Source organism: Lissotriton vulgaris, chromosome 1_1 (genome assembly GCF_964263255.1).
Source record: "Lissotriton vulgaris chromosome 1_1, aLisVul1.2, whole genome shotgun sequence".
Lineage (NCBI taxonomy): Eukaryota > Metazoa > Chordata > Amphibia > Caudata > Salamandridae > Lissotriton > Lissotriton vulgaris.
Genome location: NC_141685.1, coordinates 232,671,343 through 232,696,061, shown reverse-complemented (window position 1 = coordinate 232,696,061; position 24,719 = coordinate 232,671,343). Strand labels below are relative to the sequence as shown.

Here is a 24,719-nt window from a genome sequence, read left to right as displayed (position 1 = left end):
AGGGTTCAGGTATTCTTTAGCATGTGAGAGGAATTTGAATTCTTATGCAATCTCAAAATGAAGTTCTCACAACTTCCATTTTCATTTTCTCTTATTTTTTTTGACACTCTGTCCTCTGAAGGATGTATAAATCTGGCTTTCCTTGCAAAACAAGAGTAGAGGAATATCCAGGATTTGATTTTCTTCACAAAAAGGGATTGGTCTGCATACTGTCTTAAGGAGGGAACCCGGCTAGCTCAGTCGGTAGAGCATGAGACTCTTAATCTCAGGGTCGTGGGTTCGAGCCCCACGTTGGGCGAAAATGAGTAATATTTGCCTGAATATTGCATTGACTCTCATAATATGGAGATTAATCTTGCATTAGACATGCAATAACTCCCAAAAATTGTCCAGGAATGGATTTCCTTCATAAAAAATGATTAGTCTGCATACCATCTTGAAGTGGGAGCCCGGCTAGCTCAGTCGGTAGAGCATGAGACTCTTAATCTCAGGGTCGTGGGTTCGAGCCCCACGTTGGGCGAAAATGAGTAATTTTTGCTGGATTATTGCATTGACTCTCATAATCTGGTGAATATTCCTGCATTAGACATGCAATAACTATCAAAAATAGTATCTCCCTTGGTTTCTCATTGGTGGGAAATTTAACTTCAAGATTAGGTAGGGTATGAGTCTAGATGAACACACCGCAATATCACTCATATTCGAGTAGTAAACAGGCCAACCTGAACTGTAAAACATCCCATAAGTGGAGGTAAGGCATAAGTTAGGAGTGAACTTAACACTCTTATGGGCAATTGGACTTCAAATAAAGTGTGGAAGGCAGTAAGGTTACTTTTTTCATGTTATGCAGATTAAACACACAGGGGAATTAGCTCAAATGGTAGAGTGCTCGCTTAGCATGCGAGAGGTAGCGGGATCGATGCCCGCATTCTCCATTATAAAATTTGCATACATTTTATTTTTAACTTGTCATTGCCAAGGTCATTGCAGAGTAAGAACAGAAAAATCACAGATGGCTTTCAAATATGGTCTCATTATAACAACTAAAGTGGTTTAATCAAAAGGGTTCAGGTATTCTTTAGCATGTGAGAGGAATTTGAATTCTTATGCAATCTCAAAATGAAGTTCTCACAACTTCCATTTTCATTTTCTCTTATTTGTTTTGACACTCTGTCCTCTGAAGGATGTATAAATCTGGCTTTCCTTGCAAAACAAGAGTAGAGGAATATCCAGGATTTGATTTTCTTCACAAAAAGGGATTGGTCTGCATACTGTCTTAAGGAGGGAACCCGGCTAGCTCAGTCGGTAGAGCATGAGACTCTTAATCTCAGGGTCGTGGGTTCGAGCCCCACGTTGGGCCAAAATGAGTAATTTTTGCCTGAATATTGCATTGACTCTCATAATATGGAGATTAATATTGCATTAGACATGCAATAACTCCCAAAAATTGTCCAGGAATGCATTTCCTTCTTAAAAAATGATTAGTCTGCATACCATCTTGAAGTGGGAGCCCGGCTAGCTCAGTCGGTAGAGCATGAGACTCTTAATCTCAGGGTCGCGGGTTCGAGCCCCACGTTGGGCGAAAACGAGTAATTTTTGCCTGAATATTGCATTGACTCTCATAATATGGAGATTAATCTTGCATTAGACCTGCAATAACTCCCAAAAATTGTCCAGGAATGGATTTCCTTCATAAAAAATGATTAGTCTGCATACCATCTTGAAGTGGGAGCCCGGCTAGCTCAGTCGGTAGAGCATGAGACTCTTAATCTCAGGGTCGTGGGTTCGAGCCCCACGTTGGGCGAAAATGAGTAATTTTTGCTTGACTCTCATAATCTGGTGATTATTCTTGCATTAGACATGCAATAACTATCAAAAATGGTATCTCCCTTGGTTTCTCATTGGTGGGAAATTTAACTTCAAGATTAGGTAGGGTATGAGTCTAGATGAACACACCACAATATCACTCATATTCGAGTAGTAAACAGGCCAACCTGAACTGTAAAACATCCCATAAGTAGAGGTAAGGCATAAGTTAGGAGTGAACTGAACACTGTTATGGGCAATTGGACTTCAAATAAAGTGTGGAAGGCAGTCAGGTTACTTTTTTCATGTTATGCAGATTAAAAACACAGGGGAATTAGCTCAAATGGTAGAGCGCTCGCTTAGCATGCGAGAAGTAGCGGGATCGATGCCCGCATTCTCCATTATAAAATTTGCATACATTTTATTTTTAACTTGTCATTGCCAAGGTCATTGCAGAGTAAGAACAGAAAAATCACAGATGGCTTTCAAATATGGTCTCATTATAACAACTAAAGTGGTTTAATCAAAAGGGTTCAGGTATTCTTTAGCATGTGAGAGGAATTTGAATTCTTACGCAATCTCAAAATGAAGTTCTCACAACTTCCATTTTCATTTTCTCTTATTTTTTTTGACACTCTGTCCTCTGAAGGATGTATAAATCTGGCTTTCCTTGCAAAACAAGAGTAGAGGAATATCCAGGATTTGATTTTCTTCACAAAAAGCGATTGGTCTGCATACTGTCTTAAGGAGGGAACCCGGCTAGCTCAGTCGGTAGAGCATGAGACTCTTAATCTCAGGGTCGTGGGTTCGAGCCACACGTTGGGCGAAAATGAGTACTTTTTGCCTGAATATTGCATTGACTCTCATAATATGGAGATTAATCCTGCATTACACATGCAATAACTCCCAAAAATTGTCCAGGAATGGATTTCCTTCATAAAAAATTATTAGTCTGCATACCATCTTGAAGTGGGAGCCCGGCTAACTCAGTCGGTAGAGCATGAGACTCTTAATCTCAGGGTCGTGGTTTCGAGCCTCACGTTGGGCGAAAATGAGTAATTTTTGCTGGATTATTGCATTGACTCTCATAATCTGGTGAATATTCTTGCATTAGACATGCAATAACTATCAAAAATGGTATCTCCCTTGGTTTCTCATTGGTGGGAAATTTAACTTCAAGATTAGCTAGGTATGAGTCTAGATGAACACACCGCAATATCACTCATATTCGAGTAGTAAACAGGCCAACCTGAAATGTAAAACATCCCATAAATGGAGGTAAGGCATAAATTAGGAGTGAATTTAACACTGTTATGGGCAATTGGACTTCAAATAAAGTGTGGAAGGCAGTAAGGTTACTTTTTTCATGTATGCAGATTAAACACACAGGGGAATTAGCTCAAATGGTAGAGCGCTCGCTTAGCATGCGAGAGGTAGCGGGATCGGTGCCCGCATTCTCCATTATAAAATTTGCATACATTTTATTTTTAACTTGTCATTGCCAAGGTCATTGCAGAGTAAGAACAGAAAAATCACAGATGGCTTTCAAATATGGTCTCATTATAACAACTAAAGTGGTTTAATCAAAAGGGTTCAGGTATTCTTTAGCATGTGAGAGGAATTTGAATTCTTATGCAATCTCAAAATGAAGTTCTCACAACTTCCATTTTCATTTTCTCTTATTTTTTTTGACACTCTGTCCTCTGGAGGATGTATAAATCTGGCTTTCCTTGCAAAACAAGAGTAGAGGAATATCCAGGATTTGATTTTCTTCACAAAAGGTGATTGGTCTGCATACTGTCTTAAGGATGGACCCCCGCAAGCTCAGTCGGTAGAGCATGAGACTCTTAAGCTCAGGGTTGTGGGTTCGAGCCCCACGTTGGGCGAAAAAGAAAATTTTTTGCCTGAAAATTTCATTCACTCTCATAATATGGAGATTAATCTTGCATTAGACATGCAATAACTCCCAAAAATTGTCCAGGAATGGATTTCCTTCATAAAAAATGATTAGTCTGCATACCATCTTGAAGTGGGAGCCGGCTAGCTCAGTTGGTAGAGCATGAGACTCATAATCTCAGGGTAGTGGGTTCGAGCCCCACATTGGGCGAAAATGAGTAATTTTTTCTGGACTCTCATAATCTGGTGATTATTCTTGCATTAGACATGCAATAACTATCAAAAATGGTATCTCCCTTGGTTTCTCATTGGTGGGAAATTTAACTTCAAGATTAGGTAGGGTATGAGTCTAGATGAACACACCACAATATCACTCATATTCAAGTAGTAAACAGGCCAACCTGAACTGTAAAACATCCCATAAGTGGAGGTAAGGCATAAGTTAGGAGTGAACTGAACACTGTTATGTGGAAGGCAGTGAGGTTACTTTTTTCATGTTATGCAGATTAAACACACAGGGGAATTAGCTCAAATGGTAGAGCGCTCGCTTAGCATGCGAGAGGTAGTGGGATCGATGCCCGCATTCTCCATTATAAAATTTGCATACATTTTATTTTTAACTTGTCATTGCCAAGGTCATTGCAGAGTAAGAACAGAAAATCACAGATGGCTTTCAAATATGGTCTAATTATAACAACTAAAGTGGTTTAATAAAAAGGGTTCAGGTATTCTTTAGCATGTGAGAGGAATTTGAATTCTTATGCAATCTCAAAATGAAGTTCTCACAACTTCCATTTTCATTTTCTCTTATTTTTTTTGACACTCTGTCCTCTGAAGGATTTATAAATCTGGCTTTCCTTGCAAAACAAGAGTAGAGGAATATCCAGGATTTGATTTTCTTCACAAAAAGGGATTGGTCTGCATACTGTCTTAAGGAGAGAACCCGGCTAGCTCAGTAGGTAGAGCATGAGACTCTTAATCTCAGGGTCGTGGGTTCGAGCCCCACGTTGGTCGAAAACGAGTAATTTTTGCCTGAATATTGCATCGACTCTCATAATATGGAGATTAATCTTGCATTAGACATGCAATAACTCCCAAAAATTGTCCAGGAATGGATTTCCTTCTTAAAAAATGATTAGTCTGCATACCATCTTGAAGTGGGAGCCCGGCTAGCTCAGTGGGTAGAGCATGAGACTCTTAATCTCAGGGTCGTGGGTTCGAGCCCCACGTTGGGTGAAAATGAGTAATTTTTGCTGGATTATTGCATTGACTCTCATAATCTGGTGAATATTCTTGCATTAGACATGCAATAACTATCAAAAATGGTATCTCCCTTGGTTTCTCATTGGTGGGAAATTTAACTTCAAGATTAGCTAGGGTATGAGTCTAGATGAACACACCGCAATATCACTCATATTCGAGTAGTAAACAGGCCAACCTGAACTGTAAAACATCCCATAAGTGGAGGTAAGGCATAAGTTAGGAGTGAACTGAACACTGTTATGGGCAATTGGACTTCAAATAAAGTGTGGAAGGCAGTGCGGTTACTTTTTTCATGTTATGCAGATTAAAAACACAGGGGAATTAGCTCAAATGGTAGAGCGCTCGCTTAGCATGCGAGAGGTAGCGGGATCGATGCCCGCATTCTCCATTATAAAATTTGCATACATTTTATTTTTAACTTGTCATTGCCAAGGTCATTGCAGAGTAAGAACAGAAAAATCACAGATGGCTTTCAAATATGGTCTCATTATAACAACTAAAGTGGTTTAATCAAAAGGGTTCAGGTATTCTTTAGCATGTGAGAGGAATTTGAATTCTTATGCAATCTCAAAATGAAGTTCTCACAACTTCCATTTTCATTTTCTCTTATTTTTTTTGACACTGTCCTCTGAAGGATGTATAAATCTGGCTTTCCTTGCAAAACAAGAGTAGAGGAATATCCAGGATTTGATTTTCTTCACAAAAAGGGATTGGTCTGCATACTGTCTTAAGGAGGGAGCCCGGCTAGCTCTGTCGGTAGAGCATGAGACTCTTAATCTCAGGGTCGCGGGTTCGAGCCCCACGTTGGGCGAAAACGAGTAATTTTTGCCTGAATATTGCATTGACTCTCATAATATGGAGATTAATCTTGCATTAGACCTGCAATAACTCCCAAAAATTGTCCAGGAATGGATTTCCTTCATAAAAAATGATTAGTCTGCATACCATCTTGAAGTGGGAGCCCGGCTAGCTCAGTCGGTAGAGCATGAGACTCTTAATCTCAGGGTCGTGGGTTCGAGCCCCACGTTGGGCGAAAATGAGTAATTTTTGCTGATTATTGCATTGACTCTCATAATCTGGTGAATATTCTTGCATTAGACATGCAATAACTATCAAAAATGGTATCTCCCTTGGTTTCTCATTGGTGGGAAATTTAACTTCAAGATTAGCTAGGGTATGAGTCTAGATGAACACACCGCAATATCACTCATATTCGAGTAGTAAACAGGCCAACCTGAACTGTAAAACATCCCATAAGTGGAGGTAAGGCATAAATTAGGAGTGAACTTAACACTCTTATGGGCAATTGGACTTCAAATAAAGTGTGGAAGGCAGTAAGGTTACTTTTTTCATGTTATGCAGATTAAACACACAGGGGAATTAGCTCAAATGGTAGAGCGCTCGCTTAGCATGCGAGAGGTAGCGGGATTGATGCACGCATTCTCCATTATAAAATTTGCATACATTTTATTTTTAACTTGTCATTGCCAAGGTCATTGCAGAGTAAGAACAGAAAAATCACAGATGGCTTTCAAATATGGTCTCATTATAACAACTAAAGTGGTTTAATCAAAAGGGTTCAGGTATTCTTTAGCATGTGAGAGGAATTTGAATTCTTATGCAATCTCAAAATGAAGTTCTCACAACTTCCATTTTCATTTTCTCTTATTTTTTTTGACACTCTGTCCTCTGAAGGATGTATAAATCTGTCTTTCCTTGCAAAACAAGAGTAGAGGAATATCCAGGATTTGATTTTCTTCACAAAAAGGGATTGGTCTGCATACTGTCTTAAGGAGGGAACCCGGCTAGCTCAGTCGGTAGAGCATGAGACTCTTAATCTCAGGGTCGTGGGTTCGAGCCACACGTTGGGCGAAAATGAGTAATTTTTGCCTGAATATTGCATTGACTCTCATAATATGGAGATTAATATTGCATTAGACATGCAATAACTCCCAAAAATTGTCCAGGAATGGATTTCCTTCATAAAAAATGATTAGTCTGCATACCATCTTGAAGTGGGAGCCCGGCTAGCTCAGTCGGTAGAGCATGAGTCTCTTAATCTCAGGGTCGTGGGTTCGAGCCCCACGTTGTGCGAAAATGAGTAATTTCTGCTGGATTATTGCATTGACTCTCATAATCTGGTGAATATTCCTGCATTAGACATGCAATAACTATCAGAAATGGTATCTCCCTTGGTTTCTCATTGGTGGGAAATTTAACTTCAAGATTAGCTAGGGTATGAGTCTAGATGAACACACCGCAATATCACTCATATTCGAGTAGTAAACAGGCCAACCTGAACTGTAAAACATCCCATAAGTGGAGGTAAGGCATAAGTTAGGAGTGAACTTAACACTGTTATGGGCAATTGGACTTCAAATAAAGTGTGGAAGGCAGTAAGGTTACTTTTTTCATGTTATGCAGATTAAACACACAGGGGAATTAGCTCAAATGGTAGAGCGCTCGCTTAGCATGCGAGAGGTAGCGGGATTGATGCACGCATTCTCCATTATAAAATTTGCATACATTTTATTTTTAACTTGTCATTGCCAAGGTCATTGCAGAGTAAGAACAGAAAAATCACAGATGGCTTTCAAATATGGTCTCATTATAACAACTAAAGTGGTTTAATCAAAAGGGTTCAGGTATTCTTTAGCATGTGAGAGGAATTTGAATTCTTATGCAATCTCAAAATGAAGTTCTCACAACTTCCATTTTCATTTTCTCTTATTTTTTTTGACACTCTGTCCTCTGAAGGATTTATAAATCTGGCTTTCCTTGCAAAACAAGAGTAGAGGAATATCCAGGATTTGATTTTCTTCACAAAAAGGGATTGGTCTGCATACTGTCTTAAGGAGAGAACCCGGCTAGCTCAGTAGGTAGAGCATGAGACTCTTAATCTCAGGGTCGTGGGTTCGAGCCCCACGTTGGTCGAAAACGAGTAATTTTTGCCTGAATATTGCATCGACTCTCATAATATGGAGATTAATCTTGCATTAGACATGCAATAACTCCCAAAAATTGTCCAGGAATGGATTTCCTTCTTAAAAAATGATTAGTCTGCATACCATCTTGAAGTGGGAGCCCGGCTAGCTCAGTGGGTAGAGCATGAGACTCTTAATCTCAGGGTCGTGGGTTCGAGCCCCACGTTGGGTGAAAATGAGTAATTTTTGCTGGATTATTGCATTGACTCTCATAATCTGGTGAATATTCTTGCATTAGACATGCAATAACTATCAAAAATGGTATCTCCCTTGGTTTCTCATTGGTGGGAAATTTAACTTCAAGATTAGCTAGGGTATGAGTCTAGATGAACACACCGCAATATCACTCATATTCGAGTAGTAAACAGGCCAACCTGAACTGTAAAACATCCCATAAGTGGAGGTAAGGCATAAGTTAGGAGTGAACTGAACACTGTTATGGGCAATTGGACTTCAAATAAAGTGTGGAAGGCAGTGCGGTTACTTTTTTCATGTTATGCAGATTAAAAACACAGGGGAATTAGCTCAAATGGTAGAGCGCTCGCTTAGCATGCGAGAGGTAGCGGGATCGATGCCCGCATTCTCCATTATAAAATTTGCATACATTTTATTTTTAACTTGTCATTGCCAAGGTCATTGCAGAGTAAGAACAGAAAAATCACAGATGGCTTTCAAATATGGTCTCATTATAACAACTAAAGTGGTTTAATCAAAAGGGTTCAGGTATTCTTTAGCATGTGAGAGGAATTTGAATTCTTATGCAATCTCAAAATGAAGTTCTCACAACTTCCATTTTCATTTTCTCTTATTTTTTTTGACACTGTCCTCTGAAGGATGTATAAATCTGGCTTTCCTTGCAAAACAAGAGTAGAGGAATATCCAGGATTTGATTTTCTTCACAAAAAGGGATTGGTCTGCATACTGTCTTAAGGAGGGAGCCCGGCTAGCTCTGTCGGTAGAGCATGAGACTCTTAATCTCAGGGTCGCGGGTTCGAGCCCCACGTTGGGCGAAAACGAGTAATTTTTGCCTGAATATTGCATTGACTCTCATAATATGGAGATTAATCTTGCATTAGACCTGCAATAACTCCCAAAAATTGTCCAGGAATGGATTTCCTTCATAAAAAATGATTAGTCTGCATACCATCTTGAAGTGGGAGCCCGGCTAGCTCAGTCGGTAGAGCATGAGACTCTTAATCTCAGGGTCGTGGGTTCGAGCCCCACGTTGGGCGAAAATGAGTAATTTTTGCTGATTATTGCATTGACTCTCATAATCTGGTGAATATTCTTGCATTAGACATGCAATAACTATCAAAAATGGTATCTCCCTTGGTTTCTCATTGGTGGGAAATTTAACTTCAAGATTAGCTAGGGTATGAGTCTAGATGAACACACCGCAATATCACTCATATTCGAGTAGTAAACAGGCCAACCTGAACTGTAAAACATCCCATAAGTGGAGGTAAGGCATAAGTTAGGAGTGAACTTAACACTGTTATGGGCAATTGGACTTCAAATAAAGTGTGGAAGGCAGTAAGGTTACTTTTTTCATGTTATGCAGATTAAAAACACAGGGGAATTAGCTCAAATGGTAGAGCGCTCGCTTAGCATGCGAGAGGTAGCGGGATTGATGCACGCATTCTCCATTATAAAATTTGCATACATTTTATTTTTAACTTGTCATTGCCAAGGTCATTGCAGAGTAAGAACAGAAAAATCACAGATGGCTTTCAAATATGGTCTCATTATAACAACTAAAGTGGTTTAATCAAAAGGGTTCAGGTATTCTTTAGCATGTGAGAGGAATTTGAATTCTTATGCAATCTCAAAATGAAGTTCTCACAACTTCCATTTTCATTTTCTCTTATTTTTTTTGACACTCTGTCCTCTGAAGGATGTATAAATCTGGCTTTCCTTGCAAAACAAGAGTAGAGGAATATCCAGGATTTGATTTTCTTCACAAAAAGGGATTGGTCTGCATACTGTCTTAAGTAGGGAACCCGGCTAGCTCAGTCGGTAGAGCATGAGACTCTTAATCTCAGGGTTGTGGGTTCGAGCCCCACGTTGGGCGAAAATGAGTAATTTTTGCCTGAATATTGCATTGACTCTCATAATATGGAGATTAATATTGCATTAGACATGCAATAACTCCCAAAAATTGTCCAGGAATGGATTTCCTTCTTAAAAAATGATTAGTCTGCATACCATCTTGAAGTGGGAGCCCGGCTAGCTCAGTCGGTAGAGCATGAGACTCTTAATCTCAGGGTCGTGGGTTCGAGCCCCAAATTGGGCGAAAACGAGTAATTTTTGCCTGAATATTGCATTGACTCTCATAATATGGAGATTAATCTTGCATTAGACATGCAATAACTCCCAAAAATTGTCCAGGAATGGATTTCCTTCATAAAAAATGATTAGTCTGCATACCATCTTGAAGTGGGAGCCCGGCTAGCTCAGTCGGTAGAGCATGAGACTCTTAATCTCAGGGTCGTGGGTTCGAGCCCCACGTTGGGCGAAAATGAGTAATTTTTGCTTGACTCTCATAATCTGGTGATTATTCTTGCATTAGACATGCAATAACTATCAAAAATGGTATCTCCCTTGGTTTCTCATTGGTGGGAAATTTAACTTCAAGATTAGGTAGGGTATGAGTCTAGATGAACACACCACAATATCACTCATATTCGAGTAGTAAACAGGCCAACCTGAACTGTAAAACATCCCATAAGTGGAGGTAAGGCATAAGTTAGGAGTGAACTGAACACTGTTATGGGCAATTGGACTTCAAATAAAGTGTGGAAGGCAGTGAGGTTACTTTTTTCATGTTATGCAGATTAAAAACACAGGGGAATTAGCTCAAATGGTAGAGCGCTCGCTTAGCATGCGAGAGGTAGCGGGATCGATGCCCGCATTCTCCATTATAAAATTTGCATACATTTTATTTTTAACTTGTCATTGCCAAGGTCATTGCAGAGTAAGAACAGAAAAATCACAGATGGATTTCAAATATGGTCTCATTATAACAACTAAAGTGGTTTAATCAAAAGGGTTCAGGTATTCTTTAGCATGTGAGAGGAATTTGAATTCTTATGCAATCTCAAAATGAAGTTCTCACAACTTCCATTTTCATTTTCTCTTATTTTTTTTGACACTCTGTCCTCTGAAGGATGTATAAATCTGGCTTTCCTTGCAAAACAAGAGTAGAGGAATATCCAGGATTTGATTTTCTTCACAAAAAGGGATTGTCTGCATAGTGTATTAAGGAGGGAACCCGGCTAGCTCAGTCGGTAGAGCATGAGACTCTTAATCTCAGGGTCGTGGGTTCGAGCCCCACGTTGGGCGAAAATGAGTAATTTTTGCCTGAATATTGCATTGACTCTCATAATATGGAGATTAATATTGCATTAGACATGCAATAACTCCCAAAAATTGTCCAGGAATGGATTTCCTTCATAAAAAATGATTAGTCTGCATACCATCTTGAAGTGGGAGCCCGGCTAGCTCAGTCGGTAGAGCATGAGACTCTTAATCTCAGGGTTGTGGGTTCGAGCCCCACGTTGGGCGAAAATGAGTAATTTTTGCTGGATCATTGCATTGACTCTCATAATCTGGTGAATATTCTTGCATTAGACATGCAATAACTCCCAAAAATTGTCCAGGAATGGATTTCCTTCATAAAAAATGATTAGTCTGCATACCATCTTGAAGTGGGAGCCTGGCTAGCTCAGTCGGTAGAGCATGAGACTCTTAATCTCAGGGTCGTGGATTCGAGCCCCAGGTTGGGGGAAAATGAGTAATTTTTGCTGGATTATTGCATTGACTCTCATAATCTGGTGAATATTCTTGCATTAGACATGCAATAACTATCAAAAATGGTATCTCCCTTGGTTTCTCATTGGTGGGAAATTTAACTTCAAGATTAGCTAGGGTATGAGTCTAGATGAACACACCGCAATATCACTCATATTCGAGTAGTAAACAGGCCAACCTGAACTGTAAAACATCCCATAAGTGGAGGTAAGGCATAAGTTAGGAGTGAACTGAACACTGTTATGGGCAATTGGACTTCAAATAAAGTGTGGAAGGCAGTGAGGTTACTTTTTTCATGTTATGCAGATTAAAAACACAGGGGAATTAGCTCAAATGGTAGAGCGCTCGCTTAGCATGCGAGAGGTAGCGGGATCGATGCCCGCATTCTCCATTATAAAATTTGCATACATTTTATTTTTAACTTGTCATTGCCAAGGTCATTGCAGAGTAAGAACAGAAAAATCACAGATGGCTTTCAAATATGGTCTCATTATAACAACTAAAGTGGTTTAATCAAAAGGGTTCAGGTATTCTTTAGCACGTGAGAGGAATTTGAATTCTTATGCAATCTCAACATGAAGTTCTCACAACTTCCATTTTCATTTTCTCTTATTTTATTTGACACTCTGTCCCCTAAAGGATGTATAAATCTGGCTTTCCTTGCAAAACAAGAGTAGAGGAATATCCAGGATTTGATTTTCTTCACAAAAAGGGATTGGTCTGCATTCTGTCTTAAGGAGGGAGCCCGGCTAGCTCAGTCGGTAGAGCATGAGACTCTTAATCTCAGGGTCGTGGGTTCGAGCCCCACGTTGGGCGAAAATGAGTAATTTTTGCCTGAATATTGCATTGACTCTCATATTATGGAGATTAATATTGCATTAGACATGCAATAACTCCCAAAAATTGTCCAGGAATGGATTTCCTTCATAAAAAATGATTAGTCTGCATACCATCTTGAAGTGGGAGCCCGGCTAGCTCAGTCGGTAGAGCATGAGACTCTTAATCTCAGGGTCGTGGGTTCGAGCCCCACATTGGGCGAAAATGAGTAATTTTTGCTGGATCATTGCATTGACTCTCATAATCTGGTGAATATTCTTGCATTAGACATGCAATAACTATCAGAAATGGTATCTCCCTTGGTTTCTCATTGGTGGGAAATTTAACTTCAAGATTAGCTAGGGTATGAGTCTAGATGAACACACCGCAATATCACTCATATTCGAGTAGTAAACAGGCCAACCTGAACTGTAAAACATCCCATAAGTGGAGGTAAGGCATAAGTTAGTAGTGAACTTAACACTGTTATGGGCAATTGGACTTCAAATAAAGTGTGGAAGGCAGTAAGGTTACTTTTTTCATGTTATGCAGATTAAACACACAGGGGAATTAGCTCAAATGGTAGAGCGCTCGCTTAGCATGCGAGAGGTAGCGGGATTGATGCCCGCATTCTCCATTATAAAATTTGCATACATTTTATTTTTAACTTGTCATTGCCAAGGTCATTGCAGAGTAAGAACAGAAAAATCACAGATGGCTTTCAAATATGGTCTCATTATAACAACTAAAGTGGTTTAATCAAAAGGGTTCAGGTATTCTTTAGCATGTGAGAGGAATTTGAATTCTTATGCAATCTCAAAATGAAGTTCTCACAACTTCCATTTTCATTTTCTCTTATTTTTTTGACACTCTGTCCTCTGAAGGATGTATAAATCTGGCTTTCCTTGCAAAACAAGAGTAGAGGAATATCCAGGATTTGATTTTCTTCACAAAAAGGGATTGGTCTGCATACTGTCTTAAGGAGGGAACCCGGCTTGCTCAGTCGGAAGTGCATTAGACTCTTAATCTCAGGGTCGTGGGTTCGAGCCCCACGTTGGGCGAAAATGAGTAATTTTTGCCTGAATATTGCATTGACTCTCATAATATGGAGATTAATCTTGCATTAGACATGCAATAACTCCCAAAAATTGTCCAGGAATGGATTTCCTTCATAAAAAATGATTAGTCTGCATACCATCTTGATGTGGTAGCCTGGCTAGCTCAGTCGGTAGAGCATGAGACTCTTAATCTCAGGGTCGTGGGTTCGAGCCCCACGTTGGGCGAAAATGAGTAATTTTTGCTGGACTCTCATAATCTGGTGATTATTCTTGCATTAGACATGCAATAACTATCAAAAATGGTATCTCCCTTGGTTTCTCATTGGTGGGAAATGTAACTTCAAGATTAGGTAGGGTATGAGTCTAGATGAACACACCACAATATCACTCATATTCGAGTAGTAAACAGGCCAACCTGAACTGTAAAACATCCCATAAGTGGAGGTAAGGCATAAGTTAGGAGTGAACTGAACACTGTTATTGGCAATTGGACTTCAAATAAAGTGTGGAAGGCAGTAAGGTTACTTTTTTCATGTTATGCAGATTAAACACACAGGGGAATTAGCTCAAATGGTAGAGCGCTCGCTTAGCATGCGAGAGGTAGCGGGATCGATGCCCGCATTCTCCATTATAAAATTTGCATACATTTTATTTTTAACTTGTCATTGCCAAGGTCATTGCAGAGTAAGAACAGAAAAATCACAGATGGCTTTCAAATATGGTCTCATTATAACAACTAAAGTGGTTTAATCAAAAGGGTTCAGGTATTCTTTAGCATGTGAGAGGAATTTGAATTCTTATGCAATCTCAAAATGAAGTTCTCACAACTTCCATTTTCATTTTTTCTTATTTTTTTTGACACTCTGTCCTCTGAAGGATGTATAAATCTGGCTTTCCTTGCAAAACAAAAGTAGAGGAATATCTAGGATTTGATTTTCTTCACAAAAAGGGATTGGTCTGCATACTGTCTTAAGGAGGGAACCCGGCTTGCTCAGTCGGTAGAGCATGAGACTCTTAATCTCAGGGTTGTGGGTTCGAGCCCCACGTTGGGCGAAAATGAGTAATTTTTGCCTGAATATTGCATTGACTCTCATAATATGGAGATTAATCTTGCATTAGACATGCAATAACTCCCAAAAATTGTCCAGGAATGGATTTCCTTCATAAAAAATGATTAGTCTGCATACCATCTTGAAGTGGGAGCCCGGCTAGCTCAGTCGGTAGAGCATGAGACTCTTAATCTCAGGGTCGTGGGTTCGAGCCCCACGTTGGGCGAAAATGAGTAATTTTTGCTGGACTCTCATAATCTGGTGATTATTCTTGCATTAGACATGCAATAACTATCAAAAATGGTATCTCCCTTGGTTTCTCATTGGTGGGAAATTTAACTTCAAGATTAGGTAGGGTATGAGTCTAGATGAACACACCACAATATCACTCATATTCGAGTAGTAAACAGGCCAACCTGAACTGTAAAACATCCCATAAGTGGAGGTAAGGCATAAGTTAGGAGTGAACTGAACACTGTTATGGGCAATTGGACTTCAAATAAAGTGTGGAAGGCAGTAAGGTTACTTTTTTCATGTTATGCAGATTAAACACACAGGGGAATTAGCTCAAATGGTAGAGCGCTCGCTTAGCATGCAAGAGGTAGCGGGATCGATGCCCGCATTCTCCATTATAAAATTTGCATACATTTTATTTTTAACTTGTCATTGCCAAGGTCATTGCAGAGTAAGAACAGAAAAATCACAGATGGCTTTCAAATATGGTCTCATTATAACAACTAAAGTGGTTTAATCAAAAGGGTTCAGGTATTCTTTAGCATGTGAGAGGAATTTGAATTCTTATGCAATCTCAAAATGAAGTTCTCACAACTTCCATTTTCATTTTCTCTTATTTTTTTGACACTCTGTCCTCTGAAGTATGTATAAATCTGGCTTTCCTTGCAAAACAAGAGTAGAGGAATATCCAGGATTTGATTTTCTTCACAAAAAGGGATTGGTCTGCATACTGTCTTAAGGAGGGAGCCCGGCTAGCTCAGTCGGTAGAGCATGAGACTCTTAATCTCAGGGTTGCGGGTTCAAGCCCCACGTTGGGCGAAAACGAGTAATTTTTGCCTGAATATTGCATTGACTCTCATAATATGGAGATTAATCTTGCATTAGACCTGCAATAACTCCCAAAAATTGTCCAGGAATGGATTTCCTTCATAAAAAATGATTAGTCTGCATACCATCTTGAAGTGGGAGCCCGGCTAGCTGAGTCGGTAGAGCATAAGACTCTTAATCTCAGGGTCGTGGGTTCAAGCCCCACGTTGGGCGAAAATGAGTAATTTTTGCTTGACTCTCATAATCTGGTGATTATTCTTGCATTAGACATGCAATAACTATCAAAAATGGTATCTCCCTTGGTTTCTCATTGGTGGGAAATTTAACTTCAAGATTAGGTAGGGTATGAGTCTAGATGAACACACCACAATATCACTCATATTCGAGTAGTAAACAGGTTAACCTGAACTGTAAAACATCCCATAAGTGGAGGTAAGGCATAAGTTAGGAGTGAACTGAACACTGTTATGAGCAATTGGACTTCAAATAAAGTGTGGAAGGCAGTGAGGTTACTTTTTTCATGTTATGCAGATTAAAAACACAGGGGAATTAGCTCAAATGGTAGAGCGCTCGCTTAGCATGCGAGAGGTAGTGGGATCGATGCCCGCATTCTCCATTATAAAATTTGCATACATTTTATTTTTAACTTGTCATTGCCAAGGTCATTGCAGAGTAAGAACAGAAAAATCACAGATGGCTTTCAAATATGGTCTCATTATAACAACTAAAGTGGTTTAATCAAAAGGGTTCAGGTATTCTTTAGCATGTGAGAGGAATTTGAATTCTTATGCAATCTCAAAATGAAGTTCTCACAACTTCCATTTTCATTTTCTCTTATTTTTGTTGACACTCTGTCCTCTGAAGGATGTATAAATCTGGCTTTCCTTGCAAAACAAGAGTAGAGGAATATCCAGGATTTGATTTTCTTCACAAAAAGGGATTGGTCTGCATACTGTCTTAAGGAGGGAACCCGGCTAGCTCAGTCGGTAGAGCATGAGACTCTTAATCTCAGGGTTGTGGGTTCGAGCCCCACGTTGGGCGAAAATGAGTAATTTTTGCCTGAATATTGCATTGACTCTCATAATATGGAGATTAATATTGCATTAGACATGCAATAACTCCCAAAAATTGTCCAGGAATGGTTTTCCTTCATAAAAAGTGATTAGTCTGCATACTATCTTGAAGTGGGAGCCCGGCTAGCTCATTCGGTAGAGCATGAGTCTCTTAATCTCAGGGTCGTGGGTTCGAGCCCCACGTTGGGCGAAAATGAGTAATTTTTGCTGGATTATTGCATTGACTCTCATAATCTGGTGAATATTCTTGCATTAGACATGCAATAACTATCAGAAATGGTATCTCCCTTGGTTTCTCATTGGTGGGAAATTTAACTTCAAGATTAGCTAGGGTATGAGTCTAGATGAACACACCGCAATATCACTCATATTCGAGTAGTAAACAGGCCAACCTGAACTGTAAAACATCCCATAAGTGGAGGTAAGGCATAAGTTAGGAGTGAACTTAACACTGTTATGGGCAATTGGACTTCAAATAAAGTGTGGAAGACAGTAAGGTTACTTTTTTCATGTTATGCAGATTAAACACACAGGGGAATTAGCTCAAATGGTAGAGCGCTCGCTTAGCATGCGAGAGGTAGCGGGATTGATGCCCGCATTCTCCATTATAAAATTTGCATACATTTTATTTTTAACTTGTAATTGCCAAGGTCATTGCAGAGTAAGAACAGAAAAATCACAGATGGCTTTCAAATATGGTCTCATTATAACAACTAAAGTGGTTTAATCAAAAGGGTTCAGGTATTCTTTAGCATGTGAGAGGAATTTGAATTCTTATGCAATCTCAAAATGAAGTTCTCACAACTTCTATTTTCATTTTCTCTTATTTTTTTGACACTCTGTCCTCTGAAGGATGTATAAATCTGGCTTTCCTTGCAAAACAAGAGTAGAGGAATATCCAGGATTTGATTTTCTTCACAAAAAGGGATTGGTCTGCATACTGTCTTAAGAAGGGAACCCGGCTAGCTCAGTCGGTAGAGCATGAGACTCTTAATCTCAGGGTCGTGGGTTCGAGCCCCACGTTGGGCGAAAACGAGTAATTTTTGCCTGAATATTGCATTGACTCTCATAATATGGAGATTAATATTGCATTAGACATGCAATAACTCCCAAAAATTGTCCAGGAATGGATTTCCTTCATAAAAAATGATTAGTCTGCATACCATCTTGAAGTGGGAGCCCGGCTAGCTCAGTCGGTAGAGCATGAGTCTCTTAATCTCAGGGTCGTGGGTTCGAGCCCCACGTTGGGCGAAAATGAGTAATTTTTGCTGGATCATTGCATTGACTCTCATAATCTGGTGAATATTCTTGCATTAGACATGCAATAACTATCAAAAATGGTATCTCCCTTGGTTTCTCATTGGTGGGAAATTTAACTTCAAGATTAGGTAGGGTATGAGTCTAGATGAACACACCGCAATATCACTCATATTCGAGTAGTAAACAGGCCAACCTGAACTGTAAAACATCCCATAAGTGGAGGTAAGGCATAAGTTAGGAGTGAACTTAACACTCTTATGGGCAATTGGACTTCAAATAAAGTGTGGAAGGCAGTAAGGTTACTTTTTCATGTTATGCAGATTAAACACACAGGGGTATTAGCTCAAATGGTAGAGTGCTCGCTTAGCATGCGAGAGGTAGCGGAATCGATGCCCGCATTCTCCATTATAAAATTTGCATACATTTTATTTTTAACTTGTCATTGCCAAGGTCATTGCAGAGTAAGAACAGAAAAATCACAGATGGCTTTCAAATATGGTCTCATTATAACAACTAAAGTGGTTTAATCAAAAGGGTTCAGGTATTCTTTAGCATGTGAGAGGAATTTGAATTCTTATGCAATCTCAAAATGAAGTTCTCACAACTTCCATTTTCATTTTCTCTTATTTTCTTTGACAATCTGTCCTCTGAAGGATGTATAAATCTGGCTTTCCTTGCAAAACAAGAGTAGAGGAATATCCAGGATTTGATTTTCTTCACAAAAAGGGATTGGTCTGCATACTGTCTTAAGGAGGAAACCCGGCTAGCTCAGTCGGTAGAGCATGAGACTCTTAATCTCAGGGTCGTGGGTTCGAGCCCCACGTTGGGCGAAAACGAGTAATTTTTGCCTGAATATTGCATTGACTCTCATAATATGGAGATTAATCTTGCATTAGACATGCAATAACTCCCAAAAATTGTCCAGGAATGGATTTCCTTCATAAAAAATGATTAGTCTGCATACCATCTTGAAGTGGGAGCCCGGCTAGCTCAGTCGGTAGAGCATGAGACTCTTAATCTCAGGGTCGTGGGTTCGAGCCCCACGTTGGGCGAAAATGAGTAATTTTTGCTGGACTCTCATAATCTGGTGATTATTCTTGCATTAGACATGCAATAACTATCAGAAATGGTATCTCCCTTGGTTTCTCATTGGTGGGAAATTTAACTTCAAGATTAGCTAGGGTATGAGTCTAGATGAACACACCGCAATATCACTCATATTCGAGTAGTAAACAGGCCAACCTGAACTGTAAAACATCCCATAAGTGGAGGTAAGGCATAAGTTAGGAGTGAACTTAACACTGTTATGGGCAATTGGACTTCAAATAAAGTGTGGAAGGCAGTGAGGTTACTTTTTTCATGTTATGCAGATTAAAAACACAGGGGAATTAGCTCTAATGGTATAGCGCTCGCTTAGCATGCGAGAGTTAGCGGGATCGATGCCCGCATTCTCCATTATAAAATTTGCATACATTTTATTATTAACTTGTCATTGCCCAGGTCATTGCAGAGTAAGAACAGAAAAATCACAGATGGCTTTCAAATATGGTCTCATTATAACAACTAAAGTGGTTTAATCAAAAGGGTTCAGGTATTCTTTAGCATGTGAGAGGAATTTGAATTCTTATGCAATCTCAAAATGAAGTTCTCACAACTTCCATTTTCATTTTCTCTTATTTTTTTTGACACTCTGTCCTCTGAAGGATGTATAAATCTGGCTTTCCTTGCAAAACAAGAGTAGAGGAATATCCAGGATTTGATTTTCTTCACAAAAAGGGATTGGTCTGCATACTGTCTTAAGGAGGGAACCCGGCTATCTCAGTCGGTAGAGCATGACACTCTTAATCTCAGGGTCGTGGGTTCGAGCCCCACGTTGGGCGAAAATGAGTAATTTTTGCCTGAATATTGCATTGACTCTCATAATATGGAGATTAATATTGCATTAGACATGCAATAACTCCCAAAAATTGTCCAGGAATGGATTTCCTTCATAAAAAATGATTAGTCTGCATACCATCTTGAAGTGGGAGCCCGGCTAGCTCAGTCGGTAGAGCATGAGACTTTTAATCTCAGGGTCGTGGGTTCGAGCCCCACGTTGGGCGAAAATGAGTAATTTTTGCTGGATTATTGCATTGACTCTCATAATCTGGTGAATATTCTTGCATTAGACATGCAATAACTATCAAAAATGGTATCTCCCTTGGTTTCTCATTGGTGGGAAATTTAACTTCAAGATTAGCTAGGGTATGAGTCTAGATGAACACACCGCAATATCACTCATATTCGAGTAGTAAACAGGCCAACCTGAACTGTAAAACATCCCATAAGTGGAGGTAAGGCCTAAGTTAGGAGTGAACTTAACACTCTTATGGGCAATTGGACTTCAAATAAAGTGTGGAAGGCAGTAAGGTTACTTTTTTCATGTTATGCAGATTAAACACACAGGGGAATTAGCTCAAATGGTAGAGTTCTCGCTTAGCATGCGAGAGGTAGCGGGATCGATGCCCGCATTCTCCATTATAAAATTTGCATACATTTTATTTTTAACTTGTCATTGCCAAGGTCATTGCAGAGTAAGAACAGAAAAATCACAGATGGCTTTCAAATATGGTCTCATTATAACAACTAAAGTGGTTTAATCAAAAGGGTTCAGGTATTCTTTAGCACGTGAGAGGAATTTGAATTCTTATGCAATCTCAACATGAAGTTCTCACAACTTCCATTTTCATTTTCTCTTATTTTATTTGACACTATGTCCCCTAAAGGATGTATAAATCTGGCTTTCCTTGCAAAACAAGAGTAGAGGAATATCCAGGATTTGATTTTCTTCACAAAAAGTGATTGGTCTGCATACTGTCTTAAGGAGTGACCCCGGCAAGCTCAGTCGGTAGAGCATGAGACTCTTAAGCTCAGGGTCGTGGGTTCGAGCCCCACGTTGGGCGAAAAAGAGTAATTTTTGCCTGAATATTTCATTGACTCTCATAATATGGAGATTAATATTGCATTAGACATGCAATAACTCCCAAAAATTGTCCAGGAATGGTTTTCCTTCATAAAAAGTGATTAGTCTGCATACTATCTTGAAGTGGGAGCCCGGCTAGCTCAGTCGGTAGAGCATGAGTCTCTTAATCTCAGGGTCGTGGGTTCGAGCCCCACGTTGGGCGAAAATGAGTAATTTTTGCTGGATTATTGCATTGACTCTCATAATCTGGTGAATATTCTTGCATTAGACATGCAATAACTATCAGAAATGGTATCTCCCTTGGTTTCTCATTGGTGGGAAATTTAACTTCAAGATTAGCTAGGGTATGAGTCTAGATGAACACACCGCAATATCACTCATATTCGAGTAGTAAACAGGCCAACCTGAACTGTAAAACATCCCATAAGTGGAGGTAAGGCATAAGTTAGGAGTGAACTTAACACTGTTATGGGCAATTGGACTTCAAATAAAGTGTGGAAGACAGTAAGGTTACTTTTTTCATGTTATGCAGATTAAACACACAGGGGAATTAGCTCAAATGGTAGAGCGCTCGCTTAGCATGCGAGAGGTAGCGGGATTGATGCCCGCATTCTCCATTATAAAATTTGCATACATTTTATTTTTAACTTGTAATTGCCAAGGTCATTGCAGAGTAAGAACAGAAAAATCACAGATGGCTTTCAAATATGGTCTCATTATAACAACTAAAGTGGTTTAATCAAAAGGGTTCAGGTATTCTTTAGCATGTGAGAGGAATTTGAATTCTTATGCAATCTCAAAATGAAGTTCTCACAACTTCTATTTTCATTTTCTCTTATTTTTTTGACACTCTGTCCTCTGAAGGATGTATAAATCTGGCTTTCCTTGCAAAACAAGAGTAGAGGAATATCCAGGATTTGATTTTCTTCACAAAAAGGGATTGGTCTGCATACTGTCTTAAGGAGGGAACCCGGCTAGCTCAGTCGGTAGAGCATGAGACTCTTAATCTCAGGGTCGTGGGTTCGAGCCCCACGTTGGGCGAAAACGAGTAATTTTTGCCTGAATATTGCATTGACTCTCATAATATGGAGATTAATATTGCATTAGACATGCAATAACTCCCAAAAATTGTCCAGGAATGGATTTCCTTCATAAAAAATGATTAGTCTGCATACCATCTTGAAGTGGGAGCCCGGCTAGCTCAGTCGGTAGAGCATGAGTCTCTTAATCTCAGGGTCGTGGGTTCGAGCCCCACGTTGGGCGAAAATGAGTAATTTTTGCTGGATCATTGCATTGACTCTCATAATCTGGTGAATATTCTTGCATTAGACATGCAATAACTATCAAAAATGGTATCTCCCTTGGTTTCTCATTGGTGGGAAATTTAACTTCAAGATTAGGTAGGGTATGAGTCTAGATGAACACACCGCAATATCACTCATATTCGAGTAGTAAACAGGCCAACCTGAACTGTAAAACATCCCATAAGTGGAGGTAAGGCATAAGTTAGGAGTGAACTTAACACTCTTATGGGCAATTGGACTTCAAATAAAGTGTGGAAGGCAGTAAGGTTACTTTTTCATGTTATGCAGATTAAACACACAGGGGTATTAGCTCAAATGGTAGAGTGCTCGCTTAGCATGCGAGAGGTAGCAGAATCGATGCCCGCATTCTCCATTATAAAATTTGCATACATTTTATTTTTAACTTGTCATTGCCAAGGTCATTGCAGAGTAAGAACAGAAAAATCACAGATGGCTTTCAAATATGGTCTCATTATAACAACTAAAGTGGTTTAATCAAAAGGGTTCAGGTATTCTTTAGCATGTGAGAGGAATTTGAATTCTTATGCAATCTCAAAATGAAGTTCTCACAACTTCCATTTTCATTTTCTCTTATTTTCTTTGACAATCTGTCCTCTGAAGGATGTATTAATCTGGCTTTCCTTGCAAAACAAGAGTAGAGGAATATCCAGGATTTGATTTTCTTCACAAAAAGGGATTGGTCTGCATACTGTCTTAAGGAGGAAACCCGGCTAGCTCAGTCGGTAGAGCATGAGACTCTTAATCTCAGGGTCGTGGGTTCGAGCCCCACGTTGGGCGAAAACGAGTAATTTTTGCCTGAATATTGCATTGACTCTCATAATATGGAGATTAATCTTGCATTAGACATGCAATAACTCCCAAAAATTGTCCAGGAATGGATTTCCTTCATAAAAAATGATTAGTCTGCATACCATCTTGAAGTGGGAGCCCGGCTAGCTCAGTCGGTAGAGCATGAGACTCTTAATCTCAGGGTCGTGGGTTCGAGCCCCACGTTGGGCGAAAATGAGTAATTTTTGCTGGACTCTCATAATCTGGTGATTATTCTTGCATTAGACATGCAATAACTATCAGAAATGGTATCTCCCTTGGTTTCTCATTGGTGGGAAATTTAACTTCAAGATTAGCTAGGGTATGAGTCTAGATGAACACACCGCAATATCACTCATATTCGAGTAGTAAACAGGCCAACCTGAACTGTAAAACATCCCATAAGTGGAGGTAAGGCATAAGTTAGGAGTGAACTTAACACTGTTATGGGCAATTGGACTTCAAATAAAGTGTGGAAGGCAGTGAGGTTACTTTTTTCATGTTATGCAGATTAAAAACACAGGGGAATTAGCTCTAATGGTATAGCGCTCGCTTAGCATGCGAGAGGTAGCGGGATCGATGCCCGCATTCTCCATTATAAAATTTGCATACATTTTATTATTAACTTGTCATTGCCCAGGTCATTGCAGAGTAAGAACAGAAAAATCACAGATGGCTTTCAAATATGGTCTCATTATAACAACTAAAGTGGTTTAATCAAAAGGGTTCAGGTATTCTTTAGCATGTGAGAGGAATTTGAATTCTTATGCAATCTCAAAATGAAGTTCTCACAACTTCCATTTTCATTTTCTCTTATTTTTTTTGACACTCTGTCCTCTGAAGGATGTATAAATCTGGCTTTCCTTGCAAAACAAGAGTAGAGGAATATCCAGGATTTGATTTTCTTCACAAAAAGGGATTGGTCTGCATACTGTCTTAAGGAGGGAACCCGGCTATCTCAGTCGGTAGAGCATGACACTCTTAATCTCAGGGTCGTGGGTTCGAGCCCCACGTTGGGCGAAAATGAGTAATTTTTGCCTGAATATTGCATTGACTCTCATAATATGGAGATTAATATTGCATTAGACATGCAATAACTCCCAAAAATTGTCCAGGAATGGATTTCCTTCATAAAAAATGATTAGTCTGCATACCATCTTGAAGTGGGAGCCCGGCTAGCTCAGTCGGTAGAGCATGAGACTTTTAATCTCAGGGTCGTGGGTTCGAGCCCCACGTTGGGCGAAAATGAGTAATTTTTGCTGGATTATTGCATTGACTCTCATAATCTGGTGAATATTCTTGCATTAGACATGCAATAACTATCAAAAATGGTATCTCCCTTGGTTTCTCATTGGTGGGAAATTTAACTTCAAGATTAGCTAGGGTATGAGTCTAGATGAACACACCGCAATATCACTCATATTCGAGTAGTAAACAGGCCAACCTGAACTGTAAAACATCCCATAAGTGGAGGTAAGGCCTAAGTTAGGAGTGAACTTAACACTCTTATGGGCAATTGGACTTCAAATAAAGTGTGGAAGGCAGTAA

General features: G+C 39.5%; 17 non-coding genes across 17 annotated transcripts; all 17 read left to right on the top strand.

The window, feature by feature from the left end:
* The first annotated feature begins 447 nt into the window (after positions 1-447).
* TRNAK-CUU (transfer RNA lysine (anticodon CUU)) lies at positions 448-520 on the top strand. Its single transcript has one exon. It is a non-coding gene; the product is annotated as a tRNA-Lys (tRNA).
* Positions 521-1,731: 1,211 nt separating this feature from the next.
* TRNAK-CUU (transfer RNA lysine (anticodon CUU)) lies at positions 1,732-1,804 on the top strand. Its single transcript has one exon. It is a non-coding gene; the product is annotated as a tRNA-Lys (tRNA).
* Positions 1,805-3,840: 2,036 nt separating this feature from the next.
* Positions 3,841-3,913, top strand: TRNAM-CAU (transfer RNA methionine (anticodon CAU)). The gene has a single exon. It is a non-coding gene; the product is annotated as a tRNA-Met (tRNA).
* A 1,367-nt stretch (positions 3,914-5,280) lies between these two features.
* Positions 5,281-5,353, top strand: TRNAA-AGC (transfer RNA alanine (anticodon AGC)). The gene has a single exon. It is a non-coding gene; the product is annotated as a tRNA-Ala (tRNA).
* Positions 5,354-5,925: 572 nt separating this feature from the next.
* TRNAK-CUU (transfer RNA lysine (anticodon CUU)) lies at positions 5,926-5,998 on the top strand. The gene has a single exon. It is a non-coding gene; the product is annotated as a tRNA-Lys (tRNA).
* A 2,465-nt stretch (positions 5,999-8,463) lies between these two features.
* TRNAA-AGC (transfer RNA alanine (anticodon AGC)) lies at positions 8,464-8,536 on the top strand. The gene has a single exon. It is a non-coding gene; the product is annotated as a tRNA-Ala (tRNA).
* A 572-nt stretch (positions 8,537-9,108) lies between these two features.
* Positions 9,109-9,181, top strand: TRNAK-CUU (transfer RNA lysine (anticodon CUU)). The gene has a single exon. It is a non-coding gene; the product is annotated as a tRNA-Lys (tRNA).
* Positions 9,182-10,391: 1,210 nt separating this feature from the next.
* On the top strand, positions 10,392-10,464 carry TRNAK-CUU (transfer RNA lysine (anticodon CUU)). Its single transcript has one exon. It is a non-coding gene; the product is annotated as a tRNA-Lys (tRNA).
* Positions 10,465-10,794: 330 nt separating this feature from the next.
* On the top strand, positions 10,795-10,867 carry TRNAA-AGC (transfer RNA alanine (anticodon AGC)). Its single transcript has one exon. It is a non-coding gene; the product is annotated as a tRNA-Ala (tRNA).
* Positions 10,868-12,077: 1,210 nt separating this feature from the next.
* On the top strand, positions 12,078-12,150 carry TRNAA-AGC (transfer RNA alanine (anticodon AGC)). The gene has a single exon. It is a non-coding gene; the product is annotated as a tRNA-Ala (tRNA).
* Positions 12,151-12,502: 352 nt separating this feature from the next.
* On the top strand, positions 12,503-12,575 carry TRNAK-CUU (transfer RNA lysine (anticodon CUU)). The gene has a single exon. It is a non-coding gene; the product is annotated as a tRNA-Lys (tRNA).
* A 1,613-nt stretch (positions 12,576-14,188) lies between these two features.
* On the top strand, positions 14,189-14,261 carry TRNAA-AGC (transfer RNA alanine (anticodon AGC)). Its single transcript has one exon. It is a non-coding gene; the product is annotated as a tRNA-Ala (tRNA).
* A 574-nt stretch (positions 14,262-14,835) lies between these two features.
* On the top strand, positions 14,836-14,908 carry TRNAK-CUU (transfer RNA lysine (anticodon CUU)). Its single transcript has one exon. It is a non-coding gene; the product is annotated as a tRNA-Lys (tRNA).
* A 4,148-nt stretch (positions 14,909-19,056) lies between these two features.
* On the top strand, positions 19,057-19,129 carry TRNAK-CUU (transfer RNA lysine (anticodon CUU)). The gene has a single exon. It is a non-coding gene; the product is annotated as a tRNA-Lys (tRNA).
* Positions 19,130-20,106: 977 nt separating this feature from the next.
* Positions 20,107-20,179, top strand: TRNAK-UUU (transfer RNA lysine (anticodon UUU)). The gene has a single exon. It is a non-coding gene; the product is annotated as a tRNA-Lys (tRNA).
* A 3,111-nt stretch (positions 20,180-23,290) lies between these two features.
* Positions 23,291-23,363, top strand: TRNAK-CUU (transfer RNA lysine (anticodon CUU)). The gene has a single exon. It is a non-coding gene; the product is annotated as a tRNA-Lys (tRNA).
* Positions 23,364-24,340: 977 nt separating this feature from the next.
* Positions 24,341-24,413, top strand: TRNAK-UUU (transfer RNA lysine (anticodon UUU)). Its single transcript has one exon. It is a non-coding gene; the product is annotated as a tRNA-Lys (tRNA).
* The last annotated feature ends 306 nt before the right edge of the window (positions 24,414-24,719 follow it).